At 37.0% G+C, this 23,660-nt stretch overlaps 1 protein-coding gene across 2 annotated transcripts in view; it reads right to left on the bottom strand.

The window, feature by feature from the left end:
* Nucleotides 1-23,660, bottom strand: part of RNF180 (ring finger protein 180) — a 71,197-nt gene that overhangs the window by 24,938 nt on the left and 22,599 nt on the right. The window lies entirely within an intron of this gene.

The following is a 23,660-nucleotide window of genomic DNA, read 5'->3' as shown; positions in this document are numbered from 1 at the left end:
CCTTCTCTTTTCCAACCAAATACTCAACAAACAAAACCAGACTTTGAACAAACCAAATACTCAGTCTTTCCTCCATTCCTCTAATTATTTTGGCGGCCTTGCCGGAACCTGCTCCAGCAGGTCCATGTCCTTCCTGTGCTGGGAGCCCAGAGCTGATGCAGCCCTGCAGGTGGGGTCTCAGCAGAGCAGAGCAGAGGGGCAGAATCCCCTCCCTGGCCCTGCTGCCCACACTGCTCTGGATGCAGCCCAGGACACGTTTGGCTCTCTGGGCTGTGAGTGTCAAACATGGGACTGGGTCATGTCCAGCCTCTCAGCCACCAGCACCCACAAGCCCTTCTGGGCAGGGCTGCTCTTGATTCCTTCATACCTCAGCTTGTACTGATATCAGGACTTGCTCCAACCAGTGCACATTTCACTTGGTCTTACTAAACCCTCAAGAGATTCCTGTACACCCATTTTTTGAGTTTGTGCATGCTCCTCTGGATGGCATCCCATCCTTCAGGTGTGAAAATACCTTTACTGTGCCAAGAAAGGCAAAAATAAAAAAATTAATTTGTGAATGTTTATGTTTGTAATAATTATTTCATGTTCCAGCGAGAATGAGTTCAAAACAAGCCACAACTTTATTACTACAAAGCACCTTAGAGTAGAAAGTCTAGGAACTCCTATCATCTTTGGTAACTGCTTGCTTTTGTCAGCACATGTGCTCCAAATTTCCTTGCACTGCTATATTTGTAGGAAGATATAGCTGGACTTCCCAAATGGTGCTCATCCCATATGAATGTAACAACTTGTGTGCATTACCATGTTCCAGCTTTGCTCCTGTAAGATGACTAAACCTTTCCAAGTAATCTGAAGATCTGGTATTTATGGCACCCTGGGTTTTTGGCTGTCATGATTTAGGAATGGTACTCTTCAATTTAGTGCTCCCACTGAGATTCTCCAAACCATGTGCTACTCAACTCTCCCCCTCCCCTCTGTGGAGTGCTGGAGAGGAGAATGCGAGGCACAAAAGGTGAAGATCACTGACTGAGGTAAGAACAAAAACTGGGAATGGCAGTGAGATAAGAATATGAACAGTAACAGCAACAATGCTAAAGGCGGAGAGTATAAGGAAAAACATGGTTATTGTTCACTGTGGAAACCCCTGACATAAATACCACACTGCTCCCTCTGGCTCACAACCAGTGCCACCTGACAGCCCCCTCCAGCTTGGAACTGATGTTATCCAACCCTCCCTCCAGCTCAGAACCTGCACCACACTTACTCAACTGGAAGGAAGCCCTTCTCTTTGGAAAAGACTCTCTTTCCCTGACCCCAGCAATGACACAAGGTAAAATAGAATAATCCCTGAAGAGCTTAGCCATGCCCCCTCCTGACTACTGCAAAAGTTAACCCTATCTTGATTGGAATGAGGATATTGGGTTAAAGAAGCAACCAATCTTTTAATCATTATGGGAGACACTCAGGAAAAATTTACTATGCTCTGCCTCTTCTATCCATCTTCTTTGTTTCTGTTTCTGGTTTTCTCGTTCACAGATCACAGAACCCAATATACTGCAATAACGAAGAGATCCACCACGAAAAACCAAGATAGGAGCATATCAAGACACTTCTCTCATCCCCCTTACTCTAAACTCCCAATCCTTGCCTCCCCTGTGCAGCTGTGGTGGGAAGTGATAGAGAAGCTTTGGTGGCTGCCTGGAATCCAGCCAGGGTCAATCCAACCCACTATGCATTACAGAGACCACTTTTGACACTCATAGGCCATGACAGACCACTACTGCCTGACACTGGTACCAAACGTTAATGACAATTGTTAATATTGTGGTTATGTAGATATGGGAATCTATAGATGTTTCAGAGATTACATTTATGCTTATTACATTTATGGCTTATGGTTTGGATTGCTGTGTTTCTCGTTACTCCCAACGGGTATCTCTCTCTATGGGAGTTACTGAACTCTGCAAATAGTGAGTAAATCCTTAACAGTATGCAATCCAATACTGTGGATCGCATTAAAAATACAGAAAGATTTAGCCAGGATTTATCAGTTCTGGACAAACACTTGTTCTGTCATTCTACCTTAGCCTTTGCATGGCACTTTCCAAGATATTATGTGGCAAGAGTGCTTGTAAATTCTGAGCTGCTGTGCCAAAACCACATTGCACTGTGTTCAATCACAAGCTCTTGTACAACCATGATTGTCAGTAACTGTTTCTCTTACCTTAGAATTTGGTCTAAGAACTGTCAGCAACAGTTTCTATTACCTTAGAACTTACTGCTCCAGTTTGATTTTCTACACTTGACAGGGCCGCAGAAAACTTTGGTGTGTACTGAAATTTACAACAGGGGCAACTAGGATGTACTGATAAGCAGGAAGCATAAGTCTGGCTGCACGAGCAGCCACAGAAGCTAGATACAGACAGGAAGAGCTTGGGACCATTACTTCCAGCTCCATGATGTAGGAAAGGTTCTTAAGGCAACATTAAATACTAGAGTATTACAACTATCTGTAAAACTGTTTAACTCAGACTGTCTCTACACTTACAGCACAGAAAACCCACACCAGAACAGAATGGCAAAGGGTAAAAGAATTAATTACAGCTAAGTAATTTAAAATGAAGGAAGCTTCATAATACCATTTCTTTGGGAAAAAAAATGGCAAATAATTTCGCAGAGAAAGTGAGGAAAGTAATCTCAGGTAATTACATGACTGATGACTTCAGCAGAAATCAGGAAACACTAATACATTGTGAAAGTCCCCTCCAATGCTGCCACATGGGCTTGGCAGGGCTGAATTAAGTGATTGAACTTGATCTTAAAGGTCTTTTCCAACCTAAGTGACTCTATGATTCTATGCAATGTCAAAAATGTCAAAAACAAAAATCTAGCATGAAAACAATATACAGGGAACAGAAAGCTTTTGCTAACTGGTTTCGATGAGAATTGTTTGGAAAGAAAATATACCTAGTGTCTAGAGCTGACTGCAAGATAAATGTCTTTCAAATGGCAATTAAGTAACTAAGACAGCTAGAGGCAAAACTGCTGAGGACTCACAGGTAACAGCTGGTTCTGAGACAGGTTTGCAATCATGGTAAGGTGCACGGACAGAGGTATCTCAGAACCAATTGCAACTATCAAAGGTTGCAATTTGATCAAAATATCAAAATTATTCTAATGTGCAAACAAGATCTAATTAGGAGTAATTTTCTTAGTGGAAGAGACGTCTTTTCTACAGCTTTGCACCCCTTTTCAAAAGATCTATGTAGGCACATGGCATTATTCAGTACTGTAAAGCTAAAACCAGAGCAACTTCCTTATGCAAGAAGGTAATGCACAAAAATTTAAAAAGTCATTATTTTTTTGGTTTGCAATTAAGTGGTGCCTATATATATTACTAGAGTCAGGGCTTTGGTGTATGAAAACAAGCATAAACCAGGTTGGTTTTCTCACAGGATTATAGTACGAACAAAATTAAGAAAGTACATGTAAACATCAAGGACAGTGAAAGATTGTCAAATAATAACAGAAAAGGCTTGAAAGCAAAACAATTACTCCTGAGAAATGAAGGAAAGGTAAGAGCCTTTCATCTTCCCACATTATTGGGAGCTGCTAATGCGGCTTTGACAGTAACCCCTATATAGGGGGACATCTATAGTGGGACATCTGAAGGATATTAACGAAAGAAAAGAGAGGAATCAACTTCTGCTTGAGAAGCCTATAAAGCATGTTAAGGAACAAGGAGTCTGATACAGCAGTGGTTGAGAAGGGGCATGAAGCTATGAAATTTGGATATTGGAGCTTGTGAGAAGTCTCTGCTACTGGACTACAGGAAAGTAGTTGATCAGTTTCACATTCAGAAAGAATACATGCATCACTGGATATCTAATGCAACACAATATCTAATGTATGGTTTACCTGTAATCATATGAAAGACCTAGACCAAGTGGTCATACACACAAGAAAAGATTTTGTATGAAAGCTATCAGTAAAAGGGAGTTCAGAGTAAAACCTGGAAGTATGATCAAAACAGTGGCAAAACCAAATAAGGCACATATGTCATTTGACAAAGCTGCCCTATTATGAAAAAAAACCCAACCTGCAAAACCATTCATTTTAAAATGACCTATTCAGAATACCTTGTTAGCTCAAAAATGTCCACAGTTGAAAGGAATGATGACTGAGGGAAAATCAGTTATATATTTCATATTATTATCTTGCAAAGAAAACTACCTCTAGAATGATTTTTAGCCTAAACCAGACTTTAACTCTTCAATTATAATGCAGAATTGGAATCATACACCTCAGGTCTGAAAAAGTGAGAAAGAATGAATATTGATGCGGTTTAATACAAAAACAGAACAAAAAGAAATAAATGCTTCTTGGTTGCTGCTGGACAAAAATATCAGTTGCTTCACATTGTCCCACAACAGCTTTAAACCTCTTAGACAATTGCAAACAGAACTGGTACAAGACTTATTACATCAGGTACATTGCTTCCTGAAAATGTCTTAAAATTGACAGGTATATTGGGTACAGGGACTGAAATGACTGTCGTTATGAGAAAATTTTCAAGTGTTCTTTTGCTTCAAATGGAATTTAACTAGACTTATTTCTGTAGAATAAATTAGTGACTTCTAATGGCATTTCAAAAGTAAACTCAGAAAAAAAAATAGACCCAATATTAAAATGCAGAAAAATCCTACTCAAAAATGTTGCTAGCTATACTAGCAGAAGTTCTTCCAAATCAGGCCATAAGGTATGCCAGGGTTTGTATGCCTTTGAACACTGTTTCAGTTGACTGGTATAATGAATACAAAAGGACATATTTTCCAGTGTCTGGCAGAACTAAGCCTGAAACATAAAAATCAAAATAGGGTAGAGAGATCAATGCCCATGGCTTAAACATCTTTACAAATGAATAACTGAGTCTAAATTCCCCACACTTTAAATTTCTCACCATACAACATTTCAGAAAGGCTCAAAGGCAAGCCAAAAACTTCAAAGCAGAGCCAAGCTGCCCAAGCAGCTCTGAGGAGCCACCTATTGCCATGTTCTCCATTCAGAATCACAGAACCACAGGCTGAGTCAGGTTGGGAGGGACCACAGTGGTTCATTTCAACCAACTCCAGCAGGGAGTAGGATTGACACAGGGATGTGTCCAGACAGTTCTTGAGTGTCTCCAGTGAAGGAGACTCACAACCTCTCCAGATAACCTGCTCCAGTGCTTTCTCCCCTGCACAGTGAAGAAGCTCTTCCTCATGTTCAGGTGGAACTTCTTGTGCATCAATTCCTGGCCACAGCTCTTGTCCCATTACTCAGCACCTCATAGAAGAGCCTGGATCCATCCCATTGACACCCTCCTGTCAGACACCTGTGTACATTGATAAGGCTCCCTCTCAATCATCTCTGTGAGGCTGAACAGGACCAGTTCCCCAGCCCTTCCTTATAAGAGAGATGCTCCAGCTCTTTAATCATCTTTGTAACCCTCTACTGGACCCACTCCAGGAGTCCCATGTCTCTGTTGTCCTGAGGAGCCCAGAACTGGACACAGCACTCAGGTGAGGCCTCACCAGGACTGAGTACAGGGGCAGGATCACCTCCCATGACCTGCTGGCAATGTTTTCCCTAATGCATCCAGGACAGTCTTGGGCACTGCACTGCTGGCTCATTCAGACTCTCTCTGCTGCATTTGGGATTGATAAATTACTCTAGGGGAAACAACTGAAAGATACTTTGTTCATTATTTTTCTAGAGAAATTTCTTTCTAGAGCTAAGAAGCTAACAGTGGTATTTTTTATTTATGTTTTATTTTGGTTGTATTTTTGTTGTAGGTTTTTTTTTTTCTTTTGTGGGGGGAAGAGGTTGTTTTGTTTTTTTTTTTATTTGTTTGCTTGTTTTTTCATTCAGCCTCATTTAGAAGTTGCCTTAGGCACTGGAGTTGTTCATCAAGGACAAGTACAGACTGGATGGAGTACTGAGTGATCCAGTCTAGTGAGTGGCATCTCTGTCCATGGAAAAGGGTTGGAAGTAGATTCCGATGCAAAGCATACTATGATCTTGGGTGATTAAGTGCATTGTAGACCAAGGCTTCTAAGGCAACTACTGAGAGGACACATATACTAGAGTACTTTAAGAAAGAAAAGAATTATAAAATAGCTGAGACATAGCAAGTTAACCAGTTTGGCTCAAAGAAATATTTTTACTTTGTCAGGAGACAAAGGCTTATTTTGTTGAAGAAGTGGGAAAAGACCACAAAAAAACCAAACAAAGGGGAAGAAAATGATCTAGTAACTTTTCATTTGTGTCCATACCGCATAAAATAAAACCAACTATTTTCATTTATTGCTGATTCATATTTTTTTAATCAAGTTGAAACAGGCCATACAAAACTGAATGTATCTTGTGCTAGACACTGTACATAAGTATTATGCACTTATCCCCTTTCTTTCCAAGCATCTTATATAATATACTTCAGTTTCTCATTATGACAGATTTGAAATTTTTAAAGCATTTTTTGTTATGCAATTTGGTTAATCTCTGCACTTCCTTCTGTGGAGTACCAGACTTTAGGCTTTTGAAATACACATCTAAACTGGCATATTATTACCCTTTTTGGAAATTTCTCTAAGAACATTCGTATTTAAGGAACATCTCTAAACACAGCTTTTATGAAAATATTTTGAAGATCCCTGCAACTAATTTATAGGCTTATAATAAGGTTTTATTCCTATTAAAATAATTCAATTATAAAGAATAATTGAGAGATGGGCCACTGGAATAAATATTACTCAAAATTCTTGTACCACACTCATATAAACACCTTAATATTTACCCTTAACCAGTATATAAGAAATTAGTGCCATGTTACAAGCTTATCTTTGTTTTCATTTTGCATTTCATAAAACACATACATAGTTTATACAGGCATGTAAAAAGACAATGTCAGCTTTATAGTTAAGTAGCAAATGAAGCTTCCCACCAGAAATAAACATCCAGGCACAGCTATTAGTGTTACTAGATCTAAGAATAAAGCAAGTATTAACAATTATTCATCTTTATTATAACCACTATTTCAAACAAAGAGAAGGAAAATTCATTCCCAGAGGCCTGCAGAAACTTCTGTGAATCTCACAGAACCTTGACATGATGACTCAATGATAGATAAAAGGATCTGTTGGCCCTTCTGGCGTGAATTGCAGAGAAAACTTTTTTAACAACTTCTTTTCTCTTTTTACAGATGTTGTATGTTTTACAAATATATTAGAGCTGGAAGGTCAAATTAGAGTCCTAAAGAAGTAAAAAATTATTGGTTTTCGTTAGAGCAAAACAGCTGATATCTACGCCTGAAGCCCACCTCTATAGTACAGTGAGTGCAACTCCCCTCTAGGTACAAACCTGTAGTTGTTCTGGTTCCTGGTATAGTCCTGTTCTGGTCCTGATATAGTCCTGTCAGTTTACATACAACTGAGATGAAGAATCAGAAAATATTTCGGCTTTAGTTTAATTTTTTACCTGCAAAACCAGATTTTGTTTTCTTTTTTTTTTTTTTTTTATTTTAGCAAAAAAATTTACAGCACTGAAATAACAGACAATGCTTATTTTTTAATTCTTTCTCTAGGATTTGCGTGAAAGTATACACTATTACTTTTAGGGGAAATGCTCATAACAAAATGTCTGTAAAAGCATATCTTGAACAGTGCTGCTACATTTTGGCATCTTTGCATAAGTATAGTACAGGAAAGAATGCATTTGAAATGCTTCTGGTCATTCAGTATAAATTAAAGGCAAATTACAGCAATGCACGACATGATCTGAGGTAATACCATACAACAGACACTTAGTGAAGAATACCAACTCTTACCATTTACAAAGGTCTCTCCCCCAGCACTATACAGCAGAAAGTGGAGTAGGCAACATGGAAGAGTGTTGGTCAGATGTGGAGGTTGGTTCCTGTTCTGAACAGTGTTTATAAACTGTTTATAACTCAATGTCACTCCATTTGTGGAACACTGCTTTCCAAAATAGTAAGATAAATGTACAGATTTTTAGTTTCTTACCAGTCTTACTGCTCCTGGCATTTGCCTGCTCGAAGGTAAGGTTCTTTATACTCAAAAAGTCTACAGCAAGTACAAAGATCTGTCTGCTAGCAATTAGCAAAAGATCAACATAATGAGAGTTGCACAGTCTTTGGCTGCTAGTTACAGAAGACTTCTTACCATTTGGGACAGAAAGATGAGTTTGCTGAACTGAACTCTCAGTACAAACTTTTTCAAAAATATCTTCAAATGATTTTTAAACTAATTCCTCAGTATTATTATGTAGCCATTACCATCCTTTCAGTCATCAGCTGTGGTGGTAACATGATCACCCAAATTTTATTAATACAATAATAACATGTCAAACATAGGTTGGAAAAAGTTCAAAAGACTGGGGTAGAAGTCACAAAATTCTTCCCTTTTATTCATCAGATAGAAGAGATTTTAGTTAGGATTCATAACAACTGTGACCAAAGGAGGTATTTAACCCAGATAAATTAACTCTTTTATTTTTATTCACCAGGATGTGCATTATGGTACAACCACCTCTGACCCTTCTTTTGGACACCTGTGGAAGGTGACATCCTTCTTTCTGGGGATGGGTGACCATTGTGTGCCTTAGATTGAGCTCACTGCTCACCCCAAAATCAAGAGTTATGAATCTGCAAGCATCCTCTGTTTCCACAACTGCGATATAGTTTGTGAGATATCACATTAAAAGAAAGATTCACTTAGTGAGATGAATTGCTTTAAAATAAGTTGCCTAAAATTAGGAACCTAGAGCTATATTTAGACAATTAAAGGACTGTCCCAGTTTTCAAAGAGTTTCCTTATCTGGCTGGAGCAACTGGGTGATCATCTTCCTTAGAACAATCAGGCCACTGATTTAAAGTGTGTTGGCTAAGTTTTTAAAAATCAATTTAAATATTGATTACTTAAATAGAGTCCATCACTAAACAATGTTTAGAGTACAGCATTCAACCGTTCTGAAGGAAAATTAAGATAAACAAAGGGTTTAAAAAAAATTATATATATGAGAAACTTAGATAAAGGTTAGCAGATTGCATCACTGTTGCTTTTTTTAATATCTACTAAGATGACTATGGAATAATCCTAGATTCATCAGAATCAAATAATTTAATTCACTTCTTACGCAGTTCAGTATGACTTGGAAAAATTAATGTACAGTTTTCCCTCAAAATGCAAACAAACAAATCCCCAAAATATACAAGTATTTGTTTCTACTTAGAAAAAAATAATGAAAATTACATTAGATTTTCCATTACTACAAACATAAAAGAAGCAAAAATCTGTTTGATTTCGTACAGAAGCTGTATTGCCTTTCTGGAGATTTTCTCAAAGTTGTAAAAAACATTTTTAAAAGTAAAAAGTCATTTAAGGTTAAGAGTCATCCACAACAAGACCTTTATCTCCATTTTCATAACATAATTATCTGACTCAGTAAAACTTACAGTTTGTAATCCTCCTGTAGTAGACATTGCAATGCTAAATTAAAACAATAAACAACCAAAATACAAAAGTGCTTCAGATGTTCTCATGCAGCAATAGAAAAAAAATACGTCCCTTTTGTTTCTTCTTTTCAAGCAAACCTTGGTGACTGACACTGAAATTTTATCCTGAGCTATGGAAGAAAATAATCCAGGCAGACCTGCAGTAATAAAGTGCAGCCCAAATGTTGTATACGTTGTTTCTTTCTGACAAATAATATCTAGATGTTCAGTTTGATTAATCCTTGTCTCTTCAACTCTTAATCTTTATGATACTTTGTCAGAAATACTATTGTAAACTGTGGTTCTGTATCGGTAGCAATCAGCAATAAGCAATACATTCTTTCCTTGGTATTTTATTTGGTCATATTCAAAGTCATCCAAATTGTGCAAAAGCTTATTTCCCTCAAATGTAACTGTTAGATGCCACAATCTGAAAGTGCTAAACATTGATGGATTCAAAGGGGTCAGCTGTCAGTATTCTGGTACCTGAATAAATTCACTTTCCAGATACTTAAATTAAGCTGCTGTTATCTTTTCTGTCTGATAAACAGAGCAGAAAATATTGCTAACTTTTTATTTCATAGTACAAGTGAACAATTTTGTATGCATGCATCTTTCTGTAATTATTAGTAATTTCATATACACATCTATAAACACTTCATCTCATGAAGAGCAAACTACATTCCCTGAACAGCTATTGAACCACTGTCACTCTATTTTATGCAAGACATAAATTTTCTCTGTTGTATAAGCAAGATATTGCACCCTATTTCATTTTCCCCAGATGTTATTTACAAAGACAGTGAGGCCATTTTAAATTCTAGGGTGACATCCTTCCTCATGAGCCTTCCTACAAAAGCCTTGAGGGGTCTGAATAATGACCTCTAAAGATTTCGATCTTTTCTCTTTGCAACAGTTTAATAGTTCAGATTTTTCTTCTAATGAAGTATCCCACAAAGTCTTTCAGAAACTGATTATGAAAATCCACCCTCCCAGAAAAAAAAAATGGAGTCTGTAAAGCTTTTCTTTGGAATTGCAGGATGCTGAAACAGAAAAATCAAAGTGAACATCTGCTATTTCACATTTCTCTGCCTGGATTAAAAAAATTAGGATACAACTACAAATGTTGTTGCAACACACCAACAGAAAACTGAATCTAAGTAGCTGCTACTTACCTTTCAACAACATTACCACAAAATATGATTTGCTTTAGATGAAGGCAAAATTCTTGTTTGAGGGTTAAAACTTTTCAAAAAGTAGACTAGAAAAAAACTCATAAGCATAATCACTTTCATAACCATCATCATAAGCATGGTCATCTTCTCATGTCTAAAATGAATAGTTTTGTATTTAGCTTGGCACTGGTAAACCTTATCTAAAAAGCTTAACTGCTCATGCAACAAATTGCTATCTACATTCATTAAAATTCTCAAAATACATGGATTTACTAAAGTGAATGCACTGCCCTAATACTTCACATATTTGACCCAATTTAGATATATGACATAATGAATACTTGGATCTGGCCATGATAGCCAACATGTAAAATAATTAATCATCAAAATACAAGGCATCTCAAAAATTTCACTGCTGACATTCTAAAAATACTTGCAAGACTGACATCAAGAAGATATAAAAGAATTTGGAAATTTGTAGAAATACAAAGAAACTAGAACACACAGCTTACAATGTTTTCATGTAGTTTGAACTGAAGAACAGTTCAAAATATATACATGAAAAAAAAAACACCAGGAAAGGTTATTTCAGACTTATTGTTCTACATGGTGTAAAATAAACTGCAATTTATTTTTGTGGCAAAGTACTGTACTATAGTTTGATATTAAATTATCTATCCCTTTTCTGAAAAATCCAAGAGATGCCCACTACCATTAACATATTAAGTAAAGATTGTTTCATTTTTAATTATCCATAGTGACATTAAGAAAAGACATGACATACTTTGCATATAGTATAACAGTGAGGGGAAAACTGCAGTTACTATAAAAATAATCCTAGCAGACCGAGGTAGAGGACAGACATCACCCAATAGCCTCCCTCAAATTTCTAGGGCTCTCTAGTAAGGTCTTAGAAACTTTCTGATGTTAGCTAATAATTTTCATCTCCTTAATGTGGGCAGCATGCTATGTCCTAGTTTAGCAGGACAGAGAAAGTATTTTCTAATGAGGAAAAGTAATAGGCAAAGACAAAAGACCCAACAGAGTAAAGCACACAAAGCAAACAAATGCCCTTTAATTTGATTGTGCTGGGTTGGTTGCCTCCTTAATGTAAGTTTGTAGCTGACAAACTGAGCATTTTTAGATGTATTATTTATGTCATTCTTCAGGCAAAAGCAGGGCATGATTGGAGCAACAAAGCTCACTTTTACACTGTTCAAAAGCCTGCCAATCTTACAAAGAATAAAACTTGTTCATCTACAAACTTTTCATTTTATGACTTTCACAGTGCACTCCATGCAAGGGTAGCACTTGATTTTGGATCTTAAAGGACACAAGCTAAAGCCTTTAAGCAGAAGATGTAACATAAAGCCTTTGTGAAGGGTACAACCAGCACAAATTCTTAGAGTGCATGACAAATTCAAATGTTCTAGTACCTAATATTCTGTTGCTAAAAAGAAGTTTTAGTACTCAGATAAACCTTCAAAAGTAATAAAATTTAACTGATGGAGACAACCTGAAAGAAAAACTCAGTGATGCGAGCTCTGCCCTGCTTAAGCCTGAGTGCAGTCTTAGTTCTGAAGTCCATCAATGTCAACTGTAGTCATTTAACCTTGATCATTTAGTGGATACATGGTGTATGAAAGAGACTCAGGAACTGGAGGGGTTGCTGGGGGGAAGAAAATGCAGTGAAAAGCTGGAAGGTGTGTCAAAAAATGAACCAAATGCAGAAATAAAAAAATTTCCTCATACATAGTATAAAGATATATGGCATAGACATCTGTCTGTGCTTTGTATTTGTGGCCAAAGTAGTGCTGATAGCACACCTGTGTTTTGGCTATTGCTTCATTCCTTGGAATGCTTCCTTTCCTGTTTCAAACAGGCAGAGACTGGGCTTGAGGTTGGGAGCTGATAGAGTCAAGACAGGTGACCCATACCACTGAGTGTCATGTTCAGAGAGTTGAGGAGGAAGGGGTGAATGTTTGTGGTTGTATTTCTCTGTGCAAGCAACCATTACATGTGCTGAATCCCTGATTCCTAGGAAGCAGATGGACATCTAACTGCTGATAGAAAAGAGTGAATAAACTCCTCTTTTTGCTCTGCTTGCACACAGAGCTTTTACCTTGCCTGTTAAATTCTCACTATCTTGATCTGTGAGTGTTCTCATCTTCCTTCCGTGTGCCCCCACAAGAATGGACCCCCTATTTGCCTTTGCAAGAGAGATGAGCAAGCAAGAGGCTGGCTGGGTGGGTGTTTGGCTGCTGGCTGGGGTCAGCATATCACAGCTCTGAAAGAACTGAGCAGATATAAGTGTTTAATTATTCTTCCAAAGACTGTATCTTGACAGGAATAAAGAGGCATACATAAATAATTTTATTAAAAACCAACCAAACAAACAAAATCTCCCAAAACAACAAACAAACAAACAAAACAAAACTAGTCATTTGTTCCATAATGAGGGATAATAATTGCACAATAAAAATAAGAAACCATTATAATACTAGGTTAAATGATGTACACAAGTTTTTAATAGTTCTTCAGCCTTCAATCACAGTTCATTCATGTTGCTCCTTAGATTACTGTATGTAAACTTTGAGTTTCAACAGTTATTTTTTCAATGCCAGAAGAGACCAATTAATATTAAGTGCTTTAAAACTTTATGTAAAAATATCTTGTCAAAAGCCCAAACCAATTCCATAATGTAATAAAACCCAGTGAAATCTTACTTCTATGATTTTCATAAAACGCATTATCATAAGCCCCCTCAAACTAAGAGGAAGGAGATCAATGACAGATAACATTGCAAAGGAGATTATGAACTTGTCCCTAGGTCTGCATTATATACCTGCTCTCACTAGATCAATCTATGTTCTTCCCAGCACCAAATCTATTCACTAAGATACTCCTGAGATTGCAAAGATAACACAGCAACACAGAATCTGATAAATTAATGCCAAAATATGATGCCTGCCTTGTCTCTGGGTGTTGTAGATTTCCAATGACTGGTGACTTTCTGAGTGCCTAAATGTGGTACAAACAAAAATTTAAATCAAATAGTGCAAACAATACATCACTGCCTTGGTAGCAATGACACTTTGAAAAGAAAGGACCACAGACATCGCCCTTGACAAAGATTATGACTTTGTTCTCATTTTTCCCAGGAAGAGCATTTAATTTTCTGTGTTTACAACAAAAGCACATAATCTGACAATCTAAATGATAAAGTTTTCTAGGTCTGTATTTCAAAAGGACAATCTTGCAGAAGTTTAAAATGTATACACACTAACATCAAACAGATGCTGGCATCTCATTTTTCTCTTTACACTCGTTTATAGAACAAATACCATAATTTGGCTCTCTACTTGTATCAAATGAAGTTACTCTATAATGGAAAAATATTTTATAATGGAAAAAGTTACTTTATAATGGAAAAAATACTCTCAAATATTATTTTATAAAATGTGTAGCTGTACACATAGTAAAAATCATCATATGGCTATCTGATATAGTTCCTTGCTCTAGAGCTGCAATTCTTTCAAGAATTCAAAGGTTAACAAGATTCTTAGAAGAACTATGACTCATTTCAGTTAAAAATTACAACAATTTTTACAAGGCATAAAAATCCAGGAAAACTCCTCACAGAACACAGGTTCTCCAAATTTGAATTTATCTGTTTTAACTTCAGTTTTCAGTACAGCAAAACAAATGTATGTTATCATTAGAAACTATCCTTATAGGGAGCTACTGTCTGTGCTCTTAGACAGTTAAGTGTGAATTTGTTTTACCTAATTAACAAAGGTTATTTGCCAATTAAAGCTTTAAATAAAATTACTCATTCCAAAGATATTTGCAACAGTAACCCAGCAAACAATTAATCTCTTGGAACTTAAAATCTATTCCCTGAATCAGAGCCTTTTAAACACTTCTGATAATATTTATTTTTAGGTTTTGATTATACTGGCTCTGAGCATCCTGATTTATGAATATCAAAATTAGATATTCATTTAAAACTTTCAAATACAGATAACAGCTCAATGAAAGCATATGTTGTAATTTATAGCATAATCAATTAAAAACTATTTTACCTGTAAAATGAAACTAAATTAATAATTCAGACTGCTCCACATTACCAAAATCAATGTAGTATCATTCCTGCATCTGAGAAAAATACTACATAAAATTACAATCTCCAAGACTGGAGATGATTTGTGGTTTGCACCAGGCATATACCTATATACATACATATATGCAAAAAAAAATTCTCTCAATTGGGTAAGATGATAATTCAATCAATGTTTGGGTTTTTAATCATTTTTGTCTCTTGAAATACCCCAGGATTCCTAGTGCTCCGATGAAGTACCTACACTGTACTCAACAGTCTCAAAGAAAATACTGCCTGGAAAATGCGACATGCTTAATTTTGCATCAGTTCAAACTAAAATTTGAATTGGCATATCCTGGTCTTCCAGCCTCACCATAGCATGTCATTGCTCTCACACCAGTCTCTAAAAACTTTCTCCAGAACTAACTAGTGGTCTTCAGAGCAGAGCCACTAAGTTGATCAGAGGGCTGGAGCACCTCTCCTTTCAGGAGAGCCTCAGACAGCCGGAGTTGTTCAGCCTGGAGAAGAGAAGGCTCCAGGGAGACCTCATAGCACCTTCCAGCACCTAAAGGGACCTACTAGAAAGACGGGGAGGGACTTTTCACAAGAGCTTACTGTGACAGATGAGGAGGAATGGTGTTGTATTGTGTTGGTTTGTTCCATTCCCCCTCTAGGTTAAAATGGTTCTGCCCTGGTTATCCCTCCCCTCCCAGTTGCTGCCTGTCACCCCAGTTGTTATAGCGACCATTGTATCTTTTTACACTCCACCCCAGTTTCCCTAGTAACCGAATGTATCCTTTCCTCAACCCCACCCCCGTGCCCTGCCAGTCACTCCCTGCCACCACCTTTTTCTCCAGAAACTTCTGTCTAGCGCTCGGAGTGATTGGATCAGGGGCCGGGGACCCTCCCTCAAGTTATTTTCATTGGTCTTTTCTGTATGTCAATTCCGTGTACCCCACTTCCCCCTGGATTCCTATTTGCTCCCGACTGGTTCTACCCCTGCCTCCCACACCCTTTATAACCTCATGTAATCCCTCCCCCGCCCTCTTCCGTTGCTGGCCTGCCTAGGATCTTCAGTAAACCTGGACATTGCCCTGACCGGAGAGCGCTCTCTTCTTTCCCTGCTGCCCGCAGCCCCTCCTCGGCCTCGTCCTGCATCTGGCAATGTCTTCAGCTATAACGCTGGGCATTTGCCTGAGGCGCTGGCCGAAGCACGGCTGTCCGGTTAAGTGCCCCCTGTGCTGCTAGCTGGGACGCTTTTCTCTGGCTGGACAGCTGCAGAATGGCTATAAAACAAAAGAGGGTCGATTTAAATCAGATACTTGGCAGAAATTGTTCACTGTGGGGAAGTGAGGCACTGGCACAGGTTGCCCAGAAACGCTGTAGGTGTCCGTCCCTGGAAGGGTTCAAGGCCAAGTTGGATAGGGTTCTGAGCAACCTGGTCTAATGGAAAGTGCCCTGCCAATGGCAGGGAAACAGATGGCTTTTAAGGTCTTTTCTAAACCAAACCATTCTGATTCTATGATTTCCAGAACACACTCTCTTTTTCAGACAATATTTTTAATTTTCCAAAATTCTGATATGACACTAAAATTTTTCTACAGAGATAAAATTAAAATGCAACCAACTCCTCAAGCCTTGAAGTTCTCTGAAAAATGGCTAGGCAATTTTTCTGCTATCAAATGTTAAAAATACAGTCAGTTCTGTAGTTTCAATTCAGTTTTAAAAATGCTTGTAGAGAGGTTTTAATTCTATAGTTCTATAGTTAATATGCTTATGATGTACAATCATGTCCACTCAAACCAAATTTAGTACAAAGCAAGGAGCCAAAAACAAGAGTGAAAAACTGTCTTTCCTAGAATAAACTGAGGACTAAGTTCTGTCTTAGGATGTCACCCTGGTTTTTTAAGATTTTCTAAGCCTTCTGATGTTGACATTCTTGCAGTGAACTTTATCACACACTTCCTGTAAATAACTCATTGTTTTGCATTCTTTTATGGAGGAGGAGAGAGTTGATGCACTGTTGGTTTGACCAGTGTCATTGGAGAGGTGTCACTGTCACCTTCCAATCTGCTGTCGCTTTTGGAAAACTATAAATGTTGGAGTCAGAAAATAAACTGCCCTTTTTTCTTTACCTTGAGAACAGCGGTGTTCGCTTGTGCTCTTTCGTGTCCTAAGGACGTTAGGGTTCAGACTTTGGTTACCCAACACTATCAGCATGAAGGTCACCCAGGCACAACTGCTAAGTAGGATGCTCCTTTTCATTGCTCTTGCATCATTAAGTATAAATAAAAATTTATGCCCTCTAACTATTGTAGTATTTTAGGAAATACTGGATTCACCAGATACATAGTTTGTATTGTACTTTTGCTGTGTTACCATATCATTTTTTAACCCAAAAATAACCTCAGTGCCTTGTGGAAAGAGGGCAATTGCATGACTAGATGAGCAGGCTGTTCTTAGTGCCTAAGAAGTGCTCTCTAAAGTGTTAACTGTTAAATACTTTGCATTACAGAAGTGGAACAGACAGCTGGAACTGGGGGTTCAGATGTGTCTTTTTGTAAATGAAAAAACAAATACTTGTATTAATATCTTTTCTAAATTCCCTTCATAAATGGTAGTGTGCAGGTGCTTAAACTGATCTTAATTAAATTGGAAACAACACAATTTTCCACAAGACTGGTTCTCCCTATCCCCGCTCTCCCCCATCCCTCCTCCCCACCTCCCAGGTATTATAAGATTTCTTACATAACATAGGAGGAAATTTACTTTCATAGTTTTTAAATTTTGAAATTACATTTTAGACTCTGTTGCAGAAAAAGTAGTCCTTCCCAACATTACTCCCACCCAGTAATCCCTATAATTTCTATAGCAGTATAGAAATGCTATAGAGGCAAAATACAAACTCCCTGACCATGCAGCAAAGCAATGTATCACCATATATGCCATATGATTTAAGCACAGATGGTTAAATACATTAAATATGTGAAGCTAGAAAATCTCAAAAGCAGATACAAAAGTCCACCTTCAAAATTTAGAGAGACAGAAGCTGATCAGTTTCATATTCACATTATAACGGGTTTCAATACACAATGATAATACTCTAGCCGTCAACTTAATTCTGTTCACAGCAAATCAGTTCTGGATAATGTCTCACACACTTCCACTGAGAAGAATTACATTTTTTTATAGCCATCATAGGAAACATCCAGCAAGTGAAGATGATTAGCTGATAGGAAATAGTATGACTCCAAACAACCAAGACTTTAACACAAGAACATTTCCTATCAAGATTAGACTATGGAACAAATTAGTAGCAAAACTCAAAAGTATAAGCCATATTTTCATGTTCTAGCTTAGCTGATCTACCAGCTAACATTTGTTTACCTCCAATCACACCATTTCAATTATAGTATTATGCTGGCTACAGCAAACTAGTAAACTCAACAGGATCTGATATGGCAGAAGAAGCAATAGAGAAATATTTAATTTTAGGTTTTTTCCTCTCTGAACCTGGACAACATGGGTCAGATGAGACAAGAGAAGCAGCCAGTTCTGGCCGGAATTGTATGTGGGTTCCTTTTCATCCACTTTAACTTGAAACCACCACCTACGCTGCCTACGCACACTATCATTTAAACTAAAAAAGCCATCAGATACTGGCATGTTCTGGCTCTGCTATGTGGTTCTGATTGTGTCGGTATTTTGAACAAATAACTGTGCAAGTTTCCCAGAATATAATTCATAAAACTAAATTGCAATAGCGTATCAGCAGGATGGTGAGTCATTCACCTTTCATTGATGTTCATGCTTGAGAAAAACAAAACATAATTCCTGGAAATTTCTGGTTCAGTCACAAACACCCTGTGCCCGTCCACCATTCTGACAGCCTCGTGTTGTTCCAACAGTCTAAAAAAATCACTAGTAGGAGCCTCACAGAAGGGAACATGATGCAGCATAATACAATATCATACCTTTTATTCTTTCTTGTGCCAAAGATCTAGCTTGGCTAGCAACTTGTCAAAAGGACTATTCTGTAAAGTAACAGAGACCTTGAACTCTCAGTGAGCTTCCACAATCATGTGTCATGGGAGATTCATCTTACACCAACAGGCTCCAAATCAGGAAGGATGAGCTACCGGCATTGATAGGAAGTTTGTACTTCAGCACAAATTTTTGGTGGAACAAAATTTAAACAAAGCACTGTCTTGTTTCTAAATAAATTTGACACTAACCACAAAAATTTCATAAACATAAACATTCTACACTAAATTAGGGGGCGTTGTGTCCTTAGAAAAATTCCCTAGATCAGACAAAAAAACAGGCGAAGTTCTGGTGCAACTATGGAATGGCTTCACTTTGGTTTTTACTAATATGTCTTAACTTGTTTCTCAAAAGTAAAAGGATAGAGCTAAATGAATAAAAGACATACTCCATCCTGTGTTCTATATATACCCACAGGTTTATGGTCTATTTCTTCAGCTTCAACATAAGTGCAAATTGATGGGCACCACCCTGTTTTCTACTTAGATTTCACTGCTGTAAGTAGTCATAGCCTCCAGTGAGTTTGCTCTGTTTCACACCATTCCCCTTTTATTTTTTTATAGTCTAGCTTCACAACAAAGCACAGTAGAAGCAGGGAAGGTACATGCATTTGCACTCAAGCTCCACTACCTTTTGTTGTTCCTCCATCTTCAGCTGCAGTTCCATGCATCATAGCAGGAGAGCTAAAGAAAGAGACAGAACCCAGCGAAAGAAAAAACCTGAATTTATTTCTTAGGCTAAGTATTCTCACTCTTGGATTCCAGAGGTACAGTTTGTCAATGAACTTCCAATCAGCTTTGCCTGTGCCAGGTCTCTTCCCTCTCCGTATATAAAGGACTGCAAACTAGAATGGGACACAAAGGAGTGCAGACAGTGATGTGAGCGACATTTGGGTCATAATTCACTAGCTGAGGGGTTTTGCTGCAGAGTTTCTATACCTATGGCACTAAAATGCAGCAGTTCACATTCCATACACCATGTTTATGGTTGGAAAATACTGACAAAGTTTCTTATGGTATCCATTTTGAGGTATAAGAACTGTTTTTTTCCACTATGCACAAAATCCCATTTTCTGCCTGTTTTTTCTGAAGAATTACTTGAACAATTGCATTCTATGTACAATAAATGATGATAAAAAGCACACTGCCTACAAAAGTACAGCAAGTCTGTTCCCACAGCACATGCACAACCATATTTGAAAAATGGCAAAAGATTGATGGAAGACAAGTGGAAAAATACCCCAAGGTATTTTAAAGTTCAAATAAGAAGTTGAAGATAAAGTGCTGAGAAAACACATGAGAATTCAAAAAAGCAGCTGCAATGGTCTGAAGCCTTTTGATATGGTATCATGTACAGCAAGCATATAGAAGGACAAGAAAGGCGAACTGCTGCCAAGAACACAGGTAGAATACTAGGTAGAGAAACTTAGGACAGATAAACAGATGCTGTGAATCTCACTTAATCAGATCACTGGATGTATTGAGGTTCAAAATGCCAAATGAAATCTGTCAAGAATTGACATGAGAAGCAAGGGAACAATGTATTTCTGTAGATTTAACTGATGAAATAGTGGTATAGATAAAGAAAAACAGAGAATCATAGAATGTTTTGTTAGAGACAATAAGATGTTCACTGCTGCTGCCCCTAACAGGTTTTACATAAGTTCAATCTAGAGAAAATGCAGAGAACAACTGGGAGCACATCTTAGCACTAGGGCTGAGCAACTAAATTCTACTGCATCTTTCTATTATAAAGTAAGATTATATTATACTAATTGTGGCTCAAGTTAAGCCAATGACATCCTCAAAACATTCTGTCCCCACTGTGTTGGGTCACATACTATGCTTTCCACATTTATCCCAAAAATTCAGTACTGTGCACACATTTGTATTAAAACAGTCTCCATGCACTAATCAATGTTACATTTATACTTAAGGTAAAGGGAATTGGGTTACTTTTAGAACAAAAGGAATCCAAAACCCACACATCCCCACGATAGTTAATACCGTTCTAAATGTGTATTCTATAGATTAACAGATTTCAATCCAGAAAGATTAATCTAGTAGTAATTCTAATACATTATTTATATCCTCATAAAACAGCTTTTAGAAACCAGATCAGTCTGTTGTGCTGTGCTACAGATAGAAAGAGCAGCATATTGTCACAGCAACTGCAAAAATGGTGTTCTGCCTTTCAGTTTAGTGGTTCCCTGATGAAGAGAATTGATTATCTATTAGAATTCTTTCTGTTCAGCAATTTTTCTAAAGCATAAACCCAAAATTCAGTTCGCTAATACACCAAAAACAGTACTCCTCTTTACCATAACATAATTGACATAACCCATTCAGTCTGGATTTTGGACCCACCTCAAAAGGACTGCTCAATAATACAGGCCGCGTCGCTATGCAGCCAAGAGGAACTACCAGGTGTGTCCATGTCTACTCTTTTAAAAAATCTCTTCACGTTATTTCTTCTATAGCCTTGTCTGTCCTGTAGAAAGTGATACGGAACACCAAACCCACTTCATGGGTTTTTCTGGAAAAATGCTAATTATAAAAACCATATGCAATTGCCCACATGCAATGCTGTCTTTTTCTCTTTGCTATTCTAGAATTCTATTTTCCAATACTGTCAATAAAACAAACAAGAAATTCTCTAAACCACATATTTGATATGCATCAGAGTAGAGGAATAAAAGCAAATTAATCTAACTGAAGAAGAGCAGGTCCTATGCAGGAGGACACGCTCCTTCTGGATGTACCAGTGCTGACTGGTCTGCTGCAGTGGGGCTTGATGTCTACAGATTTTTGCCTTGTGACTTGTATCTTTCCCTATAACAAAGCTCCTGTACAGCATTTTACATAGAGTATTTAGGAGTCTTCCATGTATATCTAATTTCCTAAAATTTCCTAAATATTAGCAGTTATCTGAATAAAACTTACCACATGATAAATTGTAGCTAGAATGAAAAAAGAGGTCAGAAAACATTGAGGAAACACACAAAAAGGAAGATTGTAAATTTTTTTCCATACAACTGATCAGCCCACAGTTTTTATTTTTTTTCCAGAAAAATGACTGGCATGCAGTTTTTACCTTCTTCCAAGAATCACAAGTGTAATGTTTCATGCTATTCATATGTGTTTGTTGTTTTTTTAACAAACATTTTGCTACATCCAATTGGAGCAGAGTCAGAATGCTCCACAGTCATCTATTCTTTCCAATTCAGGGAGCCTACTCAATGCAACACTCCACATTTCCTGGTTTCTTTCATTATTTAATGTATTTTAGTTCCTTCACCATGTCTGACCTTTTTGATGTTTTAATGAATGTTATTTCCTCTGTTTCCTATTAATTAAATAATTTCCATTACTTACTTTCTTAATCTCTAAATTGCTTGGCTTGAAAATTAGTATGACAAGAAAAACAGCGGGATAAACAGACAGATGGAGTTTTTTTTTTCTAGTAAAGAGCATTTCAGAGTTGCACTATAATTCTAGCTCTCCTCTTCCTGAGACATACTAATTTTAATCTGAAAATGGAAACTTAGATATTCTAGATTACATCTACTTTTGATTTTCTAATTTTACTTTTTAAAAAGTCCCTAAAATTCTTGTTTCTTACACATTTTTGGTGTGTGTGTGTGTGTGTGTGTGTGTGTGTGTTTGTTTTTGTTTGGTAAATTTTTTTTTGGTTAGTCATTTCACCAATTTCTATACATGTTTTACCAAAACATCATTTAAAATTTTTGCATTTATGGAAGAAGGTGAGAATCATCTCTCTTCACCAGTTGCTTCCTCTCAGTTCCCCTTAGGTAAAATCCCGTATTAGTTCCCAAGCTGCTAGCTAATTATTTTCAGTTTGCTTCAGAATCTGTATTAGCAGTGCACTTTAGCAAAAAGTCTAAATCCAAAGTAAAACTCAAAATAGCTTTTAAAAGCTATTGAACAAAATACAAATGAAAGAAACAATGCCATTACATTAGAGAGAAGCATCAAATTATTTATTTAGTTGAGTGTTCATAATGTCAAATATTTATTTGATTGTACATAGTTCTACTAATCATACAAGATTGATTAGTCTAAGTACTGCAATCTCTCCTCACACTCTAGACAGAAGAAAATGAGATATACATGATATGAAAATAAGACATCTTCAACTTTTTGACCTACAAATATTTAGATTTGATTAACATTTTGTCAAAGTTTAAGATTGTTTTTATAAAGACTATAGGGAGAAAGCCTCATCCAATGAATAAGTTTCTTCAGACTGGTAGCATTTTCAAAAAGGTAAGATCTTTAATGAATGAGGACATTTACTTTCCTCATTTTCAATATGTGCAAATGATTTCTTGCTCATACTCCAATCTCTACCCTTTAGAAACAATACATCCTATCTCCTAATGCTCAAATGAAAGGTAAAATAGAAACTTGATTACAAATACTAATAAGGGGAAGTGACAAATTTTTAGCATTCTCACATAAAGCACATATGCTCTTGAATGCAAATTAAAAGAGAAACAAACTCCCCACACATTCTATCCTCCATAATTCTAAACTGTAGTAAATGAGAAGCATGTTTAGCTAAATCATCTATAAAGAAAATAATTCCCTTCTGATGTGTAATCATTATAATTTAGGTGTTGATATAAAACATTAGCAAATTACAAATCGTTATAATTTAGGTGTTGATATAAAGCATTAGATGATCATGTGATATCAGAAAAAGCAGTGTTTCAAATAAAACCTTGGCAACAGCTAGCTTTAGAAAATGACATCACAGCTTTACA

This window comes from Molothrus ater, chromosome Z (assembly GCF_012460135.2).
Source record: "Molothrus ater isolate BHLD 08-10-18 breed brown headed cowbird chromosome Z, BPBGC_Mater_1.1, whole genome shotgun sequence".
Classification (NCBI taxonomy): domain Eukaryota; kingdom Metazoa; phylum Chordata; class Aves; order Passeriformes; family Icteridae; genus Molothrus; species Molothrus ater.
The sequence above is the reverse complement of the archived record's forward strand: the minus strand, read 5'-3'. Positions and strand labels throughout refer to the sequence as shown.